We start from the raw sequence: 23,479 nt of genomic DNA, 5'->3' as shown, positions 1-23,479 counted from the left end.
AGCCACACAAAGGTCTTGCTCAGATTGTTGTAATAAGCCATAAATCCAGTGTCTCTGAAACCCACTAACCCCCTCTTTTTGTCCTATGACTGCAGAGGTATTAATGGGTCACTCTGCCTTGAATGGTCCCTTGCAATATGTGCTAACTACTTATGCTAAACAATCTGTTGCACCTTCCATTTTGCTGTGACACTGGGAGTTCCTTTCCCGGACCTGAAGAAGAGCTCTGTGTGGCTTTTAAACTTGTCACTCTCACCAACAGAAGTTGGTCCAATGAAAAGAGATTACCTCACCCACCTGGTCTCTATAATACATAGTGACAAGAGAGCATATACTACTTGTCTGAAGTTTGGTACTCAACATAGTGCATAGAGAATTGCTAATATTTTGGACTTTTTACTCCAAACGTTGGGCACAGTGTGGTCCTACTTTAGGCACTTTTTATACCATACTTTTTATGGTCTGGTACTAGGCAACCCAGAGACAGGGAGGAGTAATTTTCAATGTATGTCCGCTTCAGCAAAACTGGCCTATAAGCTTTAGTCTTCACATACCATTTACAATCCTATGATACATAAAGCATCATATATCAAAGCTCAGAAGATACATAAACAGAGATAAATAGCTAAGTATGGTATTTGTCAAGAGAAATGTACTAGGTTGAGACAGTGGAAATTGTAAATTGAGAAATCATCATGTACTTAAACTGAAATGCCAGATGTTGTATCTACTGCATTCACTAGCAAGCATCTGCATATTAATATTTGTTTATCCCTACCTTGTTGAAATATATCTCTAAATATACTCTTTGGCAATAAGATCCAATTGTAACCAGAGAAATCACAGCAACACTCATGGAATTAATATATCTCTACCACATGGGGCATCCCTGATCTGTTGGATTGAGGGGGTATTTGATTTTCACACTCACTGGGCAGTGCAGTGTCCTTTTCTGGCACCAGCTATTGACTGTTTATTAAAATACAATCTCCTCTTGTCTGGCATTTACAGATATATCATAGTAGGGAATTATAGTTCTCTGTCCATATTGGCATATTACAGTGGCATAATGTTAAGATTACCTTTACTTTCCAGATAAGTGTATGGTGACACAGAGCATGCATAATGAAGACAATATTGATCACGTGTGCAACTCCCATACACTTGCAAAACTGATGTCAGGATTCTGGCTCAGATGGCTATAACTCCTGAAAGGCACACAATTTCCTTTTTCAAAGGTTAGAATTAGAAAAAATATTTTCTTTGAGTTTCTGACCTTGGAAGTACTTATATGTGTATTCTTACTCTCACAAAGGGAAAAATAAAAAGTGACTATATCCTATTAGAAAAAGAGAGCAAATATGGTCTTGTGGTTAAGGCACTTGACTGTGACCCTGCATTCACTTTCTGGCTCTGCAAGAGTTTCCTTGTGTGACCCGAGGCATTTAATATCTCTGTGTTTCCAGTTTCCTGTCTGTAAATGGAGATAATAGCACTCTCCTAATTCACAAGGGCATTATGGATATAAATAATTAACAAATGAGAGGTGCTCAGATGCTATGTTGATGGGGCATATAAGTAGCTACATAAAAAGGGAATAGAAATGATCCCTCTCCCTCTCGTCTCTCCTACTAATCTTAGTAAAACAAACTTTTAACTTCTCCTAAAATAATGGCTTTGGTAAGAGGATGAACATTTTATTTCTTTCCCACCTGTTCACAGAGTATTATCTTTGCATCTAGGAGCTGTCTATAACTGGAGGAAGGAAAAAACTCATTGCTTACAGTATATGGTGCCTTTCAAAGCACTGAATAGGCACCTGATCCTGATTGATTCTTAGCACCTGCAACTCCCACTGAACTCAGTTGGTGGTGCACCACTGATGACCAGGCCTTAACTTCAACAAACTCAACACACCCACACAGTTCATTACCTTCAGCTTATTGGGAGTTAACCAAGCGTTAATTTAATATGAAAGCAAACACATTTGTCTAGCTGAATGTCCACTGAGACAACGGAGTAATAAATTAGATAAGAACAGCTGTGTCACCATCCTTTATTTTAACACATAGACTCTACATTTATGTTTACATTTTCCAAAGTGCAAAAAGAACACTAGCACAGATCCTTTGTTGTTGTTGCAGCACACTGGAGGATGCTAAAATGAGTTTTGCCTTGACCTAACTAAATATTTAAGGATTCTATACCAATTTCATGCAGCTGTACAGTAAAAATGTATTTCTATTTGGTAATTAGTACAGTCTGTTTTGTGAGATTTCTATAGCTATTCCAACCATGACTTAGGTTGTCATTTTATAGCTAGCAGTAAAGTCGGATATATTCCTGTTACTAAATCCAGGCTATGTGTAAGTATAGAAACTCAAGGCAAGGACTGAATGACTTTTCTCTTGCCTCACAACTGACATCTTGCCACAAGATGGCACCAAAGGACTAAAAACTTAATATTCTTAAGGTTTCCTTCCTAGAGAAATGGAACAAAGTTTGATGGGGATTTTACCAGAGAAATCATCAACAGTTCACCTTCCAGTGAGTCAATAGGTTGTTCATATAACCCTCCTTTGCTTTGACAAGCTGCTGAATGCTGAGACCTAATTTTGGTTCATTTAATATTCAGGACATTTATTTTCCTTAAGTTTAGGTTTCCTAAAAATTGCAGAAAGGAAGGGGATAGCACTGAGAATTAAATACTTAATTTTCTAGGCACACGCAAAAACATACAGAAGGGTATGCTAGTCACCAACCAAACATTGATGGCCCTGAAGTACATGAATTTCATCCAAGTTAAAAAAAAAAAAAAAGCAACAACAACAGGACAAGTTTAATCTAAAAACTGCTGAACTGTTTCTTTTTCATTGGTAACTCAATATTTATAAAGTATTTTTCCACATTAACATTTTAAACAGAAATTCAATTGCCATTTTCAATTCATTGAAGTCTTTATGGAAGGTGCATGCTACAAGAAAAAGTCAATATTCCTAGCATATTTTTAATTTCATTGTTATGTTAATTTTTTTTCTGTTTCCTAGTTTCCACAAAACATCACAATTCACAGATAATTTTGTTAAATGCAAGAACATAATTCTATGATAAAGTCAGATTGAATTGTGTCCACCTATTTCAAGAGCTGAAAACAAAGTAAAAATTCTATGCCATAATTGCAATACTGGTATTTATAATCCTACTACTCTGCCCTTATTGATACATATCTGTCTTCAAAATAGTGATAAAGTATAGTGTCTACACATAAAAAAGCAAAACTATGCATTCTCCTTAACATTCTTTAACTAACTGCATTTTTTCTTATAAAAAACAATAACCTGAAGGATGTTTGCATTATGAAACAAGAGATTTTATGTCAGAAATGTGTTATGTTCTATTGGCACTGTTTATAATAGTACAGTATTTAACTGCATTGAAAGTTGAAATTTCATCCATGGATCAATTTATTTTACCTACTATATTTTAAGGTACTCACACTTTATCTCTGAGGGCTTAATGCCTCAAAGTAAGTCCACTGAAATCAATTATATGACTCCTACTGACTTCAAATAGGCTTTGGTTCAGGCCTTTATTCATCTGTTTTCCTTAAACTCGCAAATGTCACTGCTGCTAGGTCATTTTTTTCCCCATATCATCTATCTTACCCTAACACTAACTGGTCCAGTTGTGGTCTGTTATCATCTACTGACAACACAGGAACTCTTCTCCAGAGGTAAAACGTTCATAGACTAGTTATATATTCAGATCTACAGTACTGTGCTTTTTTTTTCTTGCTTTTCTTATTAAAAGCCTGCTAACCTATGCTTTACAAATACATATTTAATTCATATTGGGAAAAGTAATGACCAAAGTACAATACCAAGGAATTTTAGATATTTTTTCTTGACTCCATGTATTGTGCAGTAAGCATTTCTTACGGCATGCCTGCAACACTGAAAAATGACCCAATCAGTGGTCATATATGCACTTAGAATAAAGGTAGTTTAGGTTGCTCACTAGTGATTGAGATGAGCTGTTCCATTTGTGAGGAACTTTAAATGGTATGGTGACTGTAAAGATGAAAAGAAAACCTATAAGAAAGAAGAGATTTGAAAACTGCTGTTTCTAATATTGTTCTAAATCATGAATCTAATTTATGTAATTTAAGTCCCCAAATGCAACAAATTGAAATCATTTTTTTTTTTTAGTTTTGCATTTCAGAAGTAAAATAACGTCTCTGTCTTTCTTAGCCATTCACTCACAGGTATCCAATTTAAGACTGAGCTAGCATAGTGACCTCTCTGAGTCATAGTATAGACTGCTGAAATATTCTGAAGATTTATATGTACCAAAACTTAGATGGGATTATTTCTATAATGGACTATGCCTCAGTTCATCACTCTTTTTCTAATTCTCATTGTTCTGACCTCAACAAGAAGCTGGATGAAATAAGCCACTACTGGGACATATTCATATATACATCTCACGTACTTCACAAAGTGGGTTCAGCTGGCTGACACATTGTTTCTCTCTAGTCTGCGCTCTCATTCAATTTATATAATTTCACCACATAGTTATTTCATGACTAAAAATAAAGTATTTCAATAATCAAAAACAATTACAATTTCATTAGTGGGCAGTACCTCAAAACTCCAAATAAAAGAATGAAATAGTTTCCCCTATATTATGTGATTTCATCAAATTAATAAGTCAATTAAAACCTCATCTCAAACCAGCTGAAGTGGGGAGCAAATGTGTATATAATATAGTACCATGTCCATAAAAGTATTAACATTCCAATGGAAACACATCTACATCCAGAGATGGAGCAAACCCCCTGAAAAGTAGGTCTGGTCCATGATACATTTCAGCCCATTTCAGTGACAAAATGGCAGATGAAATCCAATGTTGGTAAGTGCAAAGCAATTCACATTGGAAAAAAGAATCCCAATTATATATATAAAATGATGAGGTCTAAATTAGTTGATACCCCTCAAGAAGAGATATTGGCATCATGAATACTCCCCTGAAAACATCTGCTCAATGTGCAGTGGCAGTCAAAAAAACAAAAAGAATGTTAGCAGCTATGATGAAATGGATAGATGATAATAATAATACAGATAATCACAATGCCACTATATAAATCCATGGTACGCCCACACATTGAATGTTGCATGCCGTTCTGGTCACTGCATCTCACAAAAGATATATTAGAATTGGAAAAGGTGCAGAGAAGGGCAACAAAAATGATTAGAGCTATGGAACAGCTTCAATGTGAACAGAGATTAAAAAGACTGGGACCATTCATTTTAGAAAAGGGATGAATGAGGTAGACTATGATAGAGGTCTCTAAAGTCACGAACAGTATAGAGAAAGTGCATAGTGAAGTGTTATTTACCCCTTCACATAACATAAGAACTAGGGATCAAACAATGAAATTAATAGGCAGCAGATTTAACACAACCAAAAGAAAGTACTTTTTCACACAACACACAATCAACTTGTGAAACTCATTGCCATGGGATGTTGCGAAGGCCATAAGTATTACTGCGTTCAGAAAAGAAGTAGATAATTTTATGGAAGATAAGTCCCTCAATGGCTAGTAGCCAAGATGGTCAGGGATGGAACTCCATGCTAGGAGTGCCCATAAACCTTCAACTGACAGAAGCTGAGACTGGATGACAGGGGATGGATCACTATAAATTGTTCCCTCTGAAGCATCGACACTGGCCACTGTCAGAAGACAGGATACTGGGCTAGATGGACCACTGGTCTGACAAAGTGTGGCTATTCCTTTGTTCTTAATCATGAGAATAGTTCAATTCAATAAAATGCTTTAGAGCATGAAGTCAAAAAAATCAGATTGCTTAAAATGTCAGAGATGGGACAGGAAAGTAGAAAGGCTTTCCCAATGGCAATCAAGACTTCAGCCTCAACAGCAAGGTGAAGATGGGTGCCAATCTCTTGGTCAGTGACAGGAACCCACCTCAGGATTTCAATGGCAGAAACCGTCCCCCACACAAAATAATCATTTTCTAATAATGTAAACATAGTGATGTAACCCATGTCAGTATCCTCCTTTTGCTGGAGACAGATATGAGGATTGTTTCAGCCCAAAGGCTGTAGTAACTCCCCTAGCAGGAAAAAGAGATATGGGTCAGGAATATGAAGTCGATTTTTTTTTCTTTTGGTGGAGAGTGGGAAGCAGTAGAAGGTTCGCTCTTTACATAGCTCTTTAATTTCTTCACATACAATCAGTGCAATTCATAACATCCCTCCCTGATGCACAGGGCCGACTGCTTATGGATATGGCTGCAAAATTCAAGAAGTTGATCCATATGAAACCTACTATAATATTGTTGCATATATAGTAGTTACAAGGACGACATAGGCAAATACCATAAATTATATGGCTCATGAAATCATTACATATCTTGAATATTATTACTGATATTTATGTATTTGAGATACTTCAGAGCATTTATTTAAAATAAAATAGAATATTTTAAATAAACTAAATTGATGTCTGAAAGGAAAATGTCTTCTGTTTCATGAATTAAAAATTAAATTGATGTAATGAGAAGTGTTACATATAATTTACTGAGTGTTGATGTGTCTTATGAGTCACAGGGCCAAATTCTGCCTTCACATACTCCCCATACTGCCACATTTATTTTAGACCAGAGTACAACAGGATTTTCAATAAAATGAATGCCTGCTGGTGATATAGGAATATGATGCCATGGTCTCTCACATTCTGTGGTACTGACTCTAGAGTCTACAGTGCTGAGAACAATAAACATTGTTCACTAGACGTGATTATAATTCACCACTGTAGTCACAAATGGTAATTAGGCCCCAGTCCTGTAATGAAAATTCTGAAGATAGGCTAGTGGGTGCATCATGCATGTGATTCTCTTTGCAGGAATGAGGCTTTAATGATGCATAAATCAAAATCCACCCCACCCCCCCCCAAAAAAAACAACAACAAAACCTCTTAAAGTACTGTAGTACTGACTTGTGCAAAAGACTGTATAATTAAACAATTGGAAATAATTAGTACAGTACCAAATAAAGGGTATTTACATATTTCATTATAGTATTACATGTGAAATGATAGATTAAATATTTGAATTTTCTGACAGTTTTAATAATTAATGACATTTATATACATTCTTTTGACTTTTGTTATCTCTCCTTGTTTTCTATTTCTTGTGAATGTCCTGGTTTGTGCTTTTCAGTTACTACCTTTAAAGTTGATGGACTGTTCTAGTGCAGATTTAGGACATTTTCATATACTAAAGTGATTAATAATTATTTCCAGTAGTTTGAGGATATTTATTTATTAAATGCCATTTTGAAATGATTCCTTTTAAGGGTTAAATCCTTCTCATTTAACTCACTCCTGTAGGTTTCAGTTCAGCAAAACTGCTTAAGCATGTGCTTAAGTGCTAGTGAAAGCAATGGGGTTTAAGTAATTTACTTTAAAAAAAAAATAGACTGCCAAATCAGGGCTGTAACTCTTCTGAGGTACAATGGGGAGTTCTAACATGAGTAAAGTGAATAGGATTCACAAAAGTATAAAGATGGGTCCAAGTTGTAAAATTCAGATCCAAACTCTTCCAGATACAGGACCTTGCTTTAGGTTCATTGCCAAAATTGTGGTTACTTGTAAAAATATATATAATAGATTTTAGGAACATAGGACTGGAAGGGACTTTTAGGTTTTCAAGTACAGTTTCCAGCCATTGCTGGTGATCCAATCATATAATCCTATTCCTGAATTTACCAAATTCCATTTGAAGACTACTTAGGTTTTTTGCCCTTATTACCCTCATTGGAAGGCTGTGGCAGAATCTCATACCTTTGATACTTAAAAAACATCAAAAAACCCTTGATGACTACAGGCAACCAGCCTTGATTTAATGTTTAAATGAATCAATAGCAACCTCAATCTTAATCTAAATGTGGGGATTAAAAAGGGAAAGGGGAGGGAAAGGATAGAGAGCAAGAGCACACACAGCTGCATGCCCTAAATGCACTATTGCAGGATAGAGCCAGCTGCCATGAAGTAATTTCTCAGCATAATATGGGCCAGCTGCTGTATTTGTTACTCATTCAAAATACCCCTTGAAGATAGTAGGAGTATTGACTGTGTGAGGAAACCAGGAATAGTCTTTAAAAGGGGCAGGTGCTCTGGGAAGTTGCAGTGACAATATTACGAAGCAGCACCTCCTCCTGGGCAGGGGTGGCTCTAATCATTTCGCTGCCCCAAGCACGGCGGCACGCCGCGGGGGGCACTCTGCTGGTCGCCTGTCCTGGGGCTCCGGTGGACCTCCCGCCGCCGGAGCCGCCTGCCGCCCCCCGCGGCATGCCGCCCCAAGCACGCGCTTGGCGTGCTGGGGCCTGGAGCCGCCCCTGCTCCTGGGACATGTAGGAGAGAGACAACAAATTGGCTGGAAAAGCCCTCTTTTTATCAGAAAATTATTTATTGCACATAGCTTTTATTAGCTCAATGTAAAACCTTAGAAGATTTGGGGAGTTATTTTGACCAGGCCCCAAAAATCCCCCTCCTGCCCCTTTGGGCCTAAAATGGCCTTTGAAACCATGGGGTACTGGCCCTGAACTGGACCATGGCTCACTTTTCACCAGTGCATGCTCCTAGTAAAAGTTGCACATTTCATCTGTAGTTTGCATGATTAACATGAGTTGTCTTATTATTATTTTTAGGTGACAATGTGCAGTTTTTCAAAAATATGTATACTTCTGATATGACAAAATTCACCTTTATTTTATGTTTTTTCTCTTAGTGGAACAAACATTACTAAGAACTCCACTGGCCATCACATACAGTCCCCAGCTAAAACCCTAACCCTCCAACCTGAAGCATATTCTCACCAGTAACTACACACCGCATCATAGTAACTCTAACTCAGGAACCAATCCATGCAACAAACCTCGATGCCAACTCTGCCCACATATCTACACCAGCGACACCATCACAGGACCTAACCAGATCAGCCACACCATCACTGGTTCATTCACCTGCACATCCACCAATGTAATATATGCCATCATATGCCAGCAATGCCCCTCTGCTATGTACATCGGCCAAACTGGACAGTCTCTACGTAAAACGATAAATGGACACAAATCAGATATTAGGAATGGCAATATACAAAAACCTGTAGAGAACACTTCAATCTCCCTGAACACACAACAACAGATTTAAAGGTAGCCATTCTGCAGCAAAAAAGCTTCAGGACCAGACTTCAAAGAGAAACTGCTGAGCTTCAGTTCATCTGCAAATTTGACACCATCAGCTCAGGATTAAACAAAGACACTGAATGGCTAGCCAACTACAAAAGCAGTTTCTCCTCCCTTGGTGTTCACACCTCAACTTCTAGAAGAGGGCCTCATCCTCCGTGATTGAACTAACCTTGTTATCTCCAGCCTGATTCTTGCTTGCATATATATACCTGCCTCTGGAAATTTCCACTACATGCATGCGACGAAGTGGGTATTTACCCACGAAAGCTCATGCTCCAATACGTCTGTTAGTCTATAAGGTGCCACAGGACTCTTTGCTGCTATTACTATTAGACTTACTCCAATCTTCCTAAATCTAGTTTGGACACCATTCCACAAACTTTACCAATGATCCAATTTATGCAAAAATTGCAAGTTGTACATGCATACAGCAGTTAGTGCACATCTAAAATTCTTTTTTTGAACAAGCACTAAGTCCCGCCACCATGATTTATTGCAGATTTGTAGACCTGAGAATTTTCAGGATACCTATGTTAAAATGGTGCCAAATCATTACTGAATCTGACCTGTGACCAGAATCTGGTCAGAAAGAGAATTCTAGAGAATGTGTAAACGATTCTGGGGAAAGCCTCATTCTAAACCAACTTCTCACAAACTGTGAAGAATTCTAGAAAGTGCATGAATTGTTTGTAGGCCTCTATCTTTGAACAGTAAAAATCTCAGTATGACGGGGAAAAAAATCAGCTTACAAATACATTTATACTGGGAGGTTCTTACAGGAGACCAAAATTTGAAAGAGAAATGAAATTCAACTTGGAAAACAATTAAAACAAACACATTTCAGGGAAATAATCAGAAATATTGATATTTAATGGGAGGGAGAAACTTGGGAAGCTGTAATGTGGCAGTAAAAATGGCCAGTGGCAATTTGCTCCTCATGCAAATACATCCTGTCACAAAGCAGGGAAGTAAGAGTTTCCTCTCTAGAAGTCTCATCCAAAGCCCACTGAAGTCAGTTGGAGACTTCAATGGGAATTGAATTAGACTCTTAGCCCACCATACTTCAGAACAATCTTACCCTGACAGTGAGATTGACAAGTATTGGATGGTCTAACAAACCTTTTCCACTTTAGACTTCTATGGGCCATGAAAATAATCCTAAATCATTTGCCATTAATTGGGGCTATTTACCTACACAGTGTAGGTCTGTGTTCAGAAATAACACACTGTGGAGCTGATTTTCAATCACAGTCAATAGGGCCTGAAAGTGCTCAGCATTTCTCAAAATCATTATCTGTAAGTTCTCAGTGCAATGACACAAGACCACTCATATCAGCGTGAACGGTCTGTACAGTCTTAATTGTGATGCTTTAAAACAATTTAAAAACCATTTGCTATATTTAACTTGCAAGCCATTAACTATTACTATGTCCTCTACTTCACTGCATCTTGCATAAAAACCTCAGAGGTTTTTGTCAAAGGTAAAGCTTACAAGGCGGTGCTTTGGTTGCAGTTGAAATGTTTTCAATAATAGATATTATTTTAAGTTGCCAGCAAAAGCTATTCTAATATTTTGTCTGAAGGTTGTGATGCCATTAAAGTTAAGAGAAAATTTGCACCCTTAGTGGGTGTGTCTACACTGCAGCTGGTTGCGAGGCTAGAGAGATCTGTGCTAGGGGGCTCAAGCCAATGCACTAAAATTAGGAATGTGGATGTTGTGACTCAGGCTGTGAGATGAGGGGGTCAGGTGGGTTTGAGAACCTAAACTGCAGCCCGAGCCACAACGTTCACACTGCTATTGCTCATGAACCAGCTCAAGCTCTGTTAGCACACATCTGTCTACCTGGGCTGGGAGACTCGCTCCAAGCTGCAGTGGAGATGTATCCTATGTACCCACCTTGCAGGGTCCTAGAGCCCAGGCTACAGCCCGAGTCTGAATGTCTACACTGCAATTAAACAGCCCTTTAGCATAAGCCCCATGAGCAGGTCAGCCCTGGATGTCTAACAGCAGTATAGACATACCCAATGGCATTAATTTCAGAAAGTATATTGACTTGCCTGAGTCTGCCTTTTCCATTAATTTAATACTTTGAGAGACATGGAGAGGAAATTGATAAAGATGCTGGTTTTTTATTAAGCTGATGGGTCCTTGAGTCTTTTAATATTGATTATTAATTAGCAAAATACATATATCTGGAAATGATTTCCTATACTACTCAATGGTTATGATCAATAGTTGCATCGTTAGAAACCTTATAACCCTCTCCCCACCTTGAATATTTTCAGCCACTCCTTTTTCACAACACTTTCAGTTGACTAACAATTCATTTTTCCCTGTCCAGTTTGCCATATCCATTTTCAATAAAGGGATTGTTACCCCCTTTTAATTGTTTGTATCTCCAAAGCTACGCCATCACTTTATACACATGGCTCCTTTGCTTTCGCTGGAAGTAAAGGCTAGTCCTAGATGTATCATAGTATTAAAGGTGGACATGTGTTTCTTGCAGCAACCAATGAAAGAATGCACATTACTCATATGATGCGTTTTCTTAGACACAAACACATTATTTGTTTTATTTATGTTCAGCATTAGGATTATGTCAAAATTCTTCAAATGTTCAGTTCATTTTGTTAAATAAAGCTATTACATATACATTACTAACGCTCACCCTGACACGAGGGTATGATAATTAATTTCTACATATTTTACATTGTTAATTTGAAAAAAAAATCCATGATATTACATATTCTGTTTCTAGCTCTTTGTTCATAAGTGCAGTGAATTGCAATGATATCTAAAATGCCCAGACAGCAAATGTGAAAAATCGGAACAGGGGGTGGGAGATAAAAGGAGCCTATATAAGAAAAAGACCCCAAAATCGGGACTGTCCCTATAAAAATCGGGACATCTGGTCACCCTATTGATATCTACCCCTTCTTACTCCTTACAAGCCGGGGTACTATAACATCTACAGAGCTCACAAGAATTGCATTCATTTTAATTGCATGATTTTATCATGCTAAATGAAGGTATGTCATGTTTTTATGTGGTAATGCAAAGCACCGAGACTGGATTTATTGCATTAGCCTATCTGTAATGTGGCAGATGATGGAATACCAGTGATAAAATCATAAGATTTACAAAAAACATAATTACATATAGGGTAATATAAAATTGCTCATGGGAAAATATTTTAAAGATTTCTGCTATTGTCAAAAAACACAGAAGGGAACTTCTTTGGCTTTTGAACACCAGCAGAATTCTGCAAATGTCTGGGCATTTCATTTCCTACTAGATATTCTTTCTGAAGAGTTACCTTTTAAAACACCAAAAAACAAAATATGAGTTTGTATCTTTTATCTGTAAATTAAAGATGATGTAAAGTTGGTTTTGACTTATGTGTAAGAGTTGCCATAATAAAAGAGTAACAAAGAGAAAAGTATTGTGTGATTAAATGAATTAAATAATATTGTCCCTACACTCTCACATAATTAAAATAGACACCTGCCATGTTACCTTAGAGTATATCTAGTTAAACTTCCAAAATTCTGTATTCCCTCAATGCAGCCTGTTGGTACCATGATAGGATTACATATTGGCAGCGAGAAGACAGGTTTGAGTTCAGAAGCAGATCCCAAATCATATGGCCTATTGATAGTGCAACCTAGAGAATGTTTCAGAGATACTTCTAGTGCTGTTTATGCCTCCTGCAGCACACACTTCCTTCTTATCAACAGAATGACACAGTCATCTATTTCATACTAGTTTCTAGAGGCAAAACACAGGGAAGGAATGGATATCTAATGTGAATTAAGAGATAAGGAAAATATAGTATCCTATTTATTGTAATGTAATCCCTTTAGAACATATAAAGTTTCTTCCCTCCTTACACGTGGAGTAACCAGCTTTGATGTTAAATAGTCAAGAAGGCTAAAGAAATACACAAAAATATTGGCTAGCATATTTCTGGCAGACCATCCACATAGTAAAAGATAGACTGGTAAGCTAATAAAGAGGATTTATGAGATCAGTGGCCCTTTGGTTTGGATTGTATTTCTAGCTCCCCTCAACTCCACACAAAAGCAAAGGCCATGCTTGGGTCTCCTTTACTTTCTGCTGTGTTAGTGTGGCCCAGTGGATGAAGCATGCTCAACTCCCAAGGGACAAGGATTACTTTCTGTTGCTCTACCCTGACTGCTGTAACCAACACAGTAGCAGAATGGGTTTCAATCTCTACCTCCACCCAGTAACTGCAAGGAAGTCATAATTCAAAAGACTTGAGAGTGAGGAGGGTGTAAATCTACATGGGCAGAAACAAAAATGCACACACACATACCCCAGAGGGATTTTTCTAGGGCAACACAGAGAGATCAAGAGCATACCTATTCCAAGAGGGGAGGGGAGATATTAAACAGAAAGCAAAAAGGTTTATCAAAAATCTGGAAAATGTTTTTTTTTTTGGTACATGAAATGCCATATATTAAAATATCCTTATAGGTGGAAATATTAAAGGGGAGTTAATTAATCTTATTAAAGGCAGCTCAGTAAATCAGAGGGTGAACCACTAATATAATCCAGATTGATGAATAGTCCATATTGGAGTGTGCAGGGTGACTTACGTTTTTCTTAAGGGACCTTTTATACACAATTTAAAAAGTGTTTGCTGTACTACATTCGGAGTCTCTCTTTTCTATTTTAATAACTGTAGACAATCATACAAAATCAATGAAGATTAAAAATGCTTTATCAATTTTACCATTGCTTAAATATCCAGTATATTAACAATCAAGTCATCTTTCGTGTTTTTTTGACTTTGGGGTACCCAGTCTGTTTGAGAGTAATTAAAATTAAACCAAGGTTCCTTCACTCTCTCTTATTTTAGATATTCAGCCTGTATTACGAATGTTATGTTAATTGCGTCTCTGCATCTATTCTGTTACATACAGTAATTCATAAAAGAGCGCAATCCATATATTGCTCGGCGCAGCCACAGTGATAAGTCATTCCCAAAATGTCCTCAAGTCCTTCTTTACTACTGTATCTACTTACCTGCCTGACTTTCTATCTTTCCTTCCATTTCTATCATCCTAAATTATGAACCAAACTGACATTACCAACACATCATTGATATGTCTGAACACCAACATATTATGAAGTTTAATTAGGAAGCCTGAGACCTTGCAACACTTCAGCTAATAATGAATCAATTAAAAATTAATATTTAATATTAAGTTAGAAACCCCACCTCTTTTTTGCTGCCAATCCAGCAATACTTCACTCTTACCCTTACCCTATGCACTAATGCTGCAGCCTAGTGGCATGATAAGGTATGAAACAGGAAAATTCTTAGAGGATAATATATCACCTGCCACCTGGTTGTAAATCTGATTAACAGACACCGAAAATAAGTCATTTGCATGGAGATCACCCAGCTCACACAAACTGTTTCAGTCATTTGTTTCCTTGGGAAATCATGTTGAGATGAGGAAATGACTTTGAGAACCCAAGTTGGGCATCATTTGCAAATTAACCTTTCTGTCTTTTACATTGAGTTATTTAACAAGAATGATGGGAAAATATGTAACTGTTTCAACATAAGCTGTTTTGTACTGTCATTTTCTAAGTGTTTTAATAGGAATATATAGCTTTAACTGACAGTATGAAACCAGTTACATTTTTTTTAAACTAAGCTCATATTTGTACCACGACTATAACCACAATATTTGATTCTACTAAAACTGTATGGTATTATTTTCATCACTTTGCATTTTCATAAGAAAGCCTTAGTTCACAGAGAACATTCATATTATATAATTTTACTATAGATGTACACATCAACTCCAAAGCAAAATCCACAGTACTGCTCACCAATGCTGTAAATGACTGTAGTCTAAGTATCTATATACTGACATATAAATATCTATACCTACAGATGTATGCCCTTGATGTTTTCCTTTGCCACTTAAAGTTACAAAATCAGACATAGTGTTACAAATATGAAAGAAGGGTAAAGGAAGCAGTAAGATCTGTTTACCTATTCCATCCAAAGCTACAAAATCAAATATAGCATTACAAAAATAAGACTAGCATAAAGTGTATGCTATGATCTATTTTACCATTAACATTCTATCACACAAAATTAAGTTCAAACATACAAACTCGCCCTGACACTCAAAACCACAGAAAACATTGATTTAAGGAGGGAATAAATTATTACATAAACCTGCTGCACAAATGAGTTTGTCAGCTACATTGGATTTTACCAGAATGGGTCTGAATTTGAGGAGTTCCCAAGGCACATACACGATTACCATCTTATGATCCAAGAAGTATTTTTCTCACATTGACTCTATAAAGAGCTACTTTTTCTGCTCTGGAAAAAAATTACTTATCTTTCCAACTTCCCTCTTCTCACCCATATCCTACACTTAATTCTCTCATCGCTTTCTTTAAAGCAACTAACATTACATTCAATAATATGTGATTAGCATAGAAGTTCCTGTCACCTGAAATTCTCAAGAACATTTGCACAAAAGTGAAAATATTCCTGGCAAATGGTTTATTTAACAAGGGACTTTGAGACACAGAAATATTTTCCAAGTAAAAAATCTGGCAATAGTAACACACAAATATAAAGCCTATGGTCACCATAAAAAACAGGCAGAACATTCTTTACAGAGCTGCTTCTTCTCTGTCTGTCTATCTGTCTGTCACACTCACACACACACACACACACACACACCCCACAAAAATCACGTATCTCAAAACACCTTACAAGTAATGGATGTGCAGTTTTGGATAACAGAGAGGTTTTCACTGGAATGAAAGATGAAGATTATAGGAAATAGCTCCATTTGTGTGGAAACAACAAAAATAATAGGTCAGTTTTAAAATGCTGGTTGTTGTTTGTCACTGATTGCACGTGCAAATTCATTCTCTTATGCTAAAGGGCTGCTAGGTTCTTCTCATTGCAACTAGTATGTACAGTATTAGTCTACTGCAAATATTTCGTGCAGCTTACAATGCCATCAACAGTTACTTCTTGGGAATATGGATTTGGACTTGCTGCATGAATTTAACACATAAAATATGGATTTCAATGCAGCAGTGACAATAAAGGGTCACAACAACTGCTGACTACATATATATTCTCTCTCACTTTTTTCATTGATTTTTACCTTCTTACCACAATGTGAAATGCTTGTATAGGAAAAATGTGTGCACTTTTCCCTCTAAATGAGAGTATGTGTACAAATATATACACACAAAGTATTGCCTGTATCTACCTTGCCATCAGTCTCAACACAGAGACTTGCTTCCTGAAGATGCATTTGCTTTAAGCGTTAGGATTTAATTCAATGAAAAGTCAAGTACAATAGTGTAAGCTGTAACAGACTTACAATCAGGATGCAGTCAGTGTGGGCATGTATGTGTATGCTGCATGCTATGCTCATGATAATTATGTGAAACACTATGTATGCTTTTGAAATCCAAATAGTATCCTCCTCCCCCCCCCCCACACACACACTCCACTGACTTTGCAGTAATTGAATACAAATTACAACTGTGCTGCTTAGAACCTAGCTTGGTTATTGGGGGAAGAAGAAAAAAAGCTTTGCAAAATGCAGTTCAGTCCTGAATATGTATAAAGGCAGTTCACTTTGAGTACAGTATACACACATTTATCTCCATTTCATTTATGTGTCATTTATCAAAGTGCCTTTATAATGTATAAAAGTTGTATATAATAGAATAATTCTATGGATTACATTAAATACAGTGCTGCTGATAGTTCAAGACAAAAAAAACCACGGAAGAAAATACAATTATGAAAGGCTCCTACCTTTTATTCTGCTTCTGAGTAAGTGTGGTAGTGTCCAACCCAAGCAACGCTGGAGAATTTGCTACTATCTTTCCTTTTTTTGTTTGTTTTCTGCTGTTATTTTTCTAAGACTGATCCTACTTGAATCTAACTCAGCTTCTTCTCACAGCATCACTTAACTCTGGACAGCAGGGAACCAATGCTTAGGGGGGAGCTCTCTCACTGACTGGCTTTCATTCAAAGCTCCTGATTAAGAAAATAATAATAATAAAAAAATCACTCCCTCACAGAGAGAGAGGCTCGGCTGATTGAACCACAGCACTTGCCATGGGAAGGTTAGAGACTGGGAAAGCATAGGCTTTCCCAAGCACACAGTGATTTGCAAGTGAATGCAGTGGGAGGTACAGAGAAAGGAAAGCTTTTTTGCTGAAGCTTCCCCCTCCCCCTCTTGATAGAAGGCTCTCTGTGTCTGAAGTCCAAGGTAATCAGCCTAATCTACTCTTTTTGCAGTGATAAACAGTAAACACATGACCACTTCTTGTAAGCATTCTTTCTTAATTAGATATATTTACATTTCCTTTATCATCAGTAATCCTGCAGTATTCACCATGGCAAACCACTGAACAGTAACTAAATAAATAAACAAGATACCAAGTTAAATTACAACTAGCTCTGAGATGCAACCAGAGAGTTATAATTATTATTGTTATTGTTTTCACTGAACTGCATAACCCATTAGTTTAAAAAAAATCTGTCTCTTCTGCTCCATCAGTGTTATAATGTGTACAAAACAGAGCAGGTTCACATCATATAAAATACCAAAATATTTCTAAACCTCATCTGAGAAGATGGTACAGAGCTACTATTCATTCTCTCCAACTTTATATTTTCTTCAAGTCGATATTTGAATCACTTGTGTTTAGCATATTGTTATTTGGATCACTACAGTGTAGCTTCCCATTTTGCTGATGTAATCCTTTTCACAGGTTTAATCTGTAACAGTTGATGTTCCCTAATACAACAAATTGGACTCAGCACAATCCCGCCTTGGATCATATTATGCCCAATCCTTTCTCTGTGTTATAGTAGAATATTGTGTAACATTGGTTAGGAGAGATACAGCAAATATCCACCTAAGATTACGTCAGTGGATGTCAGTATTGCTCCATCCAAAAAGTGCCAAGAGGGAATTTTTCTGGTTGTAAAAAAGGCCTAAACCCTTCCCCAAAAGTTAAGATGTATCAGATTCAGGATGCAGCACATTGTGACAGAGAGACAGATAATATCAACAATGATTTACTAGCAGTGAATTGTATTACACTACAGAGTAGTCTCTTCAGAGGAAGGGATAGAAGCCTCATTGCCTAAGTCAGCTGGTCTTAAAATGTGATTCATGGACCAGGGAAGGTCTGCAGTGCAGTTGATGGTGGTCCATGAGTGCTGAAAGGCCACATTGTACTCTCTCTTTTTCCCATTTCCAGCTGCTGAATTGCATTAAAAAAGGCATCAAGAACTAAAGTAAGTACTTTCTTTTTTCCATGTAAGCAATTGCTACAGTTGCCACAGGAATGTAATGGGATCACTCAAGGGAGAGGAGGTGATCTGTGCAGTCACCAATGGGAGGGAAAACAGTTAATTGATGTGGCCCATGCAATGCATAGAGTTTGAGAATGCCTTTGCTAAGGTCAATCACAAGTAAAATAGTAAAATTTATTGTCATGAAGGAATAAAACAATGCGACAGAAAATCTCTCTCTCTCTCTCTCTCTCTCTCCAGGATATAGCACAATGCATGACATTTTAAAACCATTTTATTTATATTTCTTTCTTTTCCCATAGCTAGCTCAATATGACAAATAATGATCTTGCTTCTGTTCCTGCTTTACATAGAATTTCATTCTCAGTCGTTCGCTCTTTCTTAAGGAGGGACTAGAGTATGGAATTAATACATCTGATCTCCCTCCAACATGGGGAGAGCTGTCCACACTTCCCACCAATCTATCTTGCAACAATTCTGTGACATCTTTACTGACCTCCAGTCTCTCTCTTTATTCATATGAGGCAGGAAATATAAAATTCCTTTGTGTTTGATGGACTCTGCCCCAGACTGAGTTGAATATGGTGTTTACAATTGCCTTTTCCAGCTGGACCAACTGTGCTTCTGCTTCCTAAGAGCAACATGTCCAGGGGTGGCACCTGCAATACCAAGTTGAATAGTTTCTTAAAGTAACAGGTACATTGAAATAGCTGCAGAGAGTTACAACAATTTTTTAAAATGTATATTGCTGTGAAATAGCTTTGCAAACCTGAATAGCTGTTCTGATCATGGTCTAACAGATTCTTATGTTACGAATTGTTGATAGTAATTTTTCCTCTTTTTTTACATTTTGTCTTTGTTATTAATATTGTAGTCATCATGAAATGAAATAAAATGACTGTGTATAAACAGAGCTATTTTATATATATTCATAAAAACATGCGTATATATGTACAGTCTCTTTTACACACACAGAGAGGACAAGATGATTTAAAGGACATTTTTATTCCATAATAAGACTGCCTTGTTCCAGTTTACATTAATTGAAACTTAATCTTAATTAAAGTGGACTAAGCAAACTGGAACAAGGCTCTCTTACTCTGGAATAAGAATATCCACACATGGAGCTATTCACAAATAGCAATCACACTCCAAATTCACGTTACCTTCATCTGAATTAACAGTCAAGCATAGACAACATCTAATAGGTTACTAGCTTCTGTTTCTCATGGAGTGGTCACCATTAAAAAGTCAACATTCACCCACAGTGATAACACAGCAGTTATTTACTCTCAAGAATCCAAGAAAATACTGGTAAAATATTTACTTTCTAATATCTACCATTATATACCGTGTGTGAGAAGGAGTACTATTACAGGCAGGACTGGTATCACTACCTAGTTTAAGGTTGCCTAACTTCCCATTATAAGCCCATTTTCAGTAGCTTATAACTTTGCCATACTTTAACCATTTGGGTTGAAGTTTTCCTTGCTGCTTGTCTGCCTTAGGCTGAATTATTTTAGTAAGTTTCAGCCAAAACCGGTTAGTTGTTTCTGAGACCGAGGCTAGGGAAAATAGGCAAAAAAAGTGTATGTTAAAATATTCTGGAGACCTTTTCTTTGAAAAAGCTTTAAATACTGCAATGCTTTGGAACTTTTGTGTCAGGAGTGTGCTTTTTGCTAGCCCCATGAAAATCCATCCAAATTTGGCCAAGTTATATAAGACTTTGGAAAAACTGCAGTTTGTATACATGCAACAGAGACTTCTTAGTGTTTAGCAGCTGTATTTCCCAAAGATTCCATCCGCGTGGAGCAAGACTTACTATGCAATTGCAGCTCTAGGATGCTACAGGCCATGCTTGGTCCAGTTCTGGGCACCTGAACTGAGTGTAGGGAATCTGCCTCTCCCTGTGCTCTGAATCATCCCCCTGCAGGGCCCAGGAAGCTTGAAAAAGAAAGTGACATGACTCAAATGCAGAGGGGGACAAAAACAGATTTGCAGAGGATGGGGAACAAGCTTTAAATAAGAAAGCTGGGTCACTGAGGGGCACATGTTTTTAGTACCACCTGAAGGAAAGACTTCCTCTGATAGCGAAGTTGGAGAAAAAAGCCTATCTCCTGGGGTAGAGCAGCTAACCAGGGCTGCTACAGGCAGGTGGACCTCTCCCCACTACCCCTCATCAACTCAACACCATTCTCACAGAAGGCAAGGGAGCAAAAAGAGCCCAGCAGCTCAGAACAGCTTCCTTCTCTCCTCCCTTCTCCTCCCCTTCCTGTGAGCAACAGAATGGCTTCTTTGCTCCTACCCCCTCCATGCAACAACCTGCCTGGAAGGAGGGGGAGGGAACTCCGCTGCAAGCCCTCCCTCCATGCCTGGTAGAGGGGGTTGATGAACTCCAAAGAACTGTAGGGGGAGCAGAGGTGAGACTGGAGGGAAAGGATGGCAAAACTGATATGGGGACAGGAGTGATGTGGGAGTTGGGGCAGACTTGCTGGGCAGGGAGATGGGCAGATGTGGGGGTAATGAGACCCCTTCTTTCCCTGCTTTTTTCCTCACACCACTTTAAGCAGTAGGGACCAGAGGTCAGTAGATTGGAGCATGGAGTCAGAGGGAAACTAGAACTGGGAATTGGGGTGAGGGAAATGGACTGTCTGGGGCTTGATCTGGAATCTAAAGGCGGGCAGTAGGACTGCAACTGATTGGAGATTGGGAGCCAGGGGATTGGTGGGATACTGAGGTCAAATGAAAAGCTGGGTGACACTGGGGCTGGGATCCATTTGGGCAGAGGGAAGGAGGAGAGGAGGGAAGGAGATATGACAAGATGTAGAATGTGAGGGGAAAACAGGCTCTGGTTGGGGAAAAGGAGGTGGGGGGGACACAGATTGGATGAGGAGCTGGGCACCATTGGGTATTGGGAACATGGGTGGGGTAGTGAAACCGGAAGCCAGGTTCGGGGAGAGAGAGACATCAGATGAGGTCATGGGGAGGGAAGAGTCTAGCACTTGCTGGGAAAAAAGCCTGGAACTTGGAGGAGAGGCTAGACATATGGAGACTGGATAGATGAGGAGAACAAGACTGGGATGAGGAACCAGAGGTGTGGAAGAGACAGGACTGGAATTATGTCAAGTGGGAGCAGACTGGGCAGAAATGGTCATGCTTGTGGAGAATGAGCAGAAAAGTCTGTGCCCACTAGACCATCCTCCCCTTTCAGAGTGTGAAATGGAACAAAGATTAGATTCCTGAGTCACACTCTTCCTCTCCTGTCAGCAAATATCTATGATCATCACTTGCAAAGTGCTGATCCTCCTCTAGCGCTGGTCCAATTAGATGACAACAGCCTCCTAACACCATCAGTTAGTCCATTAGTCCATCATATGGCAGAAGTCTTTGCAGTGGATCTAAAAGTTCCAACCGAGCTGGTGAACCATGTGGGTGTTAATGAGATGTCACATGATGGAAAATTTATGTTTTATCAGTTTGCTTCTTAAAAACCTAGAAAATGACACACCAAACACTGATTTAAAAGAACATGCAGGTTGCAAAGTCAAGCTCTGAAAAATTAGGAAATGGCAAAATTAAGGTGACCTGAGCTACTTTAACTCAGCTCCCTTGTGTGTATGAATTATGATATAGTCATTAATTACATGGGCACATGCTATTTTTTTCCCAAAGGAACCCTGCCTCAGACAGTGCAGTGTGGACCTTCTCTGAGGATGAATCGGAGTTGTGTAATGAAGGAAACTGGCTGTCGATAGGACACCTGCCTCATTCATTACAGAAAAAGAAAGGATAGTCTCATAGTTAAGGCAGTTGGATAGAATTGTATTCTATCCTTGCCTCTGTCACAGTGTAATAGTAGGCAAGTCACTCGAACCATACTTTTTACACATGGTCACTAATTGTTCCTCATTTTCTAGGGTCTGACTTGAAGTGTTGAGAACTCACAGCTGCAACTCAAGTCAATGTGAGCTGTGCTTTGAATTTATACAGTGCTAAAGAATTCTAAGTGTTCTGAAAATCAGGTCCTCGTTCTCTCAACTTGGGTTCTCAAAATAAATGGATATGTCTGATCTTAATCTCGCTCAGTCTCACTTTCCTATCTCTAAAATGGGATAATACCAGCCCCTCACCTCACAGGGGAGTTGTGAAAATAAATGCATTAATGTTTGTGAAGAACTAGGATAATATAGTGATGAGCCCATGAGAAAATTAATAACTCTATCTTCAGAGCAGGGTTTGAATAGCATGTTTCAGAATACATGCAGTGGGAGTTTAAGATTACATGGGGCCCAGACCCAATTCCAATGGACCCACTACAAGCTAAATGCTCCAACAGCTTCCTCTGCAATGGTGTTCCTAGTACTCTGGGTGTTCTTCTGCCAGTACTACTCCCTGTTCCCCCAGGGCAGCTCCTAACATTGTCTTCTCATGCCCTCCAACCCACAGTCATAACTCCTTTAAGCCAACACAGAAAGTCTGTGGAAAAATCTAAGATTTATGCTCAGATCCATGAATTTAACACCCAATCTTAATCCATCCCTGTGTGTCCTTTTCTCCTATAGTTAAAAAGTCATAAGCCACTTTTATGAAAAAGCAGAAATGTGTCTTCAAGGAATGCTCTACACTCTATTTCACCCATTGTCATTACTTCTGAATGTATAGTACAAGGTCTGCCATGCACAAATCTCTTCTCTTCATGTCCTTTTTTCCTAGGTCTTTACCTGTTCTGATGCTATAAACAAATATGAGCATCATAAAGAGTTGGAATTATCAATACTTGCCTTGCAGACATCCTCTGCTATGGTATAAATGAAATGTGGGATTGAGATGCAATACATTTACGTCTTTCC

General features: G+C 38.1%; 1 protein-coding gene across 2 annotated transcripts in view; it reads right to left on the bottom strand.

Annotated features, from left to right (window-relative positions):
- LOC123365255 (cadherin-10) overlaps positions 1 to 17,305 on the bottom strand; it is a 148,385-nt gene extending 131,080 nt beyond the window's left edge. For both annotated transcript variants that reach the window (XM_045007970.1, XM_045007971.1), the window contains exon 1: positions 17,115 to 17,305. The gene's annotated coding sequence lies outside the window, so the exon portion shown is untranslated. The remainder of the gene's footprint in view (positions 1 to 17,114) is intronic.
- Positions 17,306 to 23,479: the final 6,174 nt, after the last annotated feature.

The sequence above is a fragment of the Mauremys mutica genome, chromosome 2, assembly GCF_020497125.1.
Source record: "Mauremys mutica isolate MM-2020 ecotype Southern chromosome 2, ASM2049712v1, whole genome shotgun sequence".
In the NCBI taxonomy this organism is placed as follows: domain Eukaryota; kingdom Metazoa; phylum Chordata; order Testudines; family Geoemydidae; genus Mauremys; species Mauremys mutica.
This window is presented reverse-complemented; position numbering and strand designations above follow the sequence as displayed.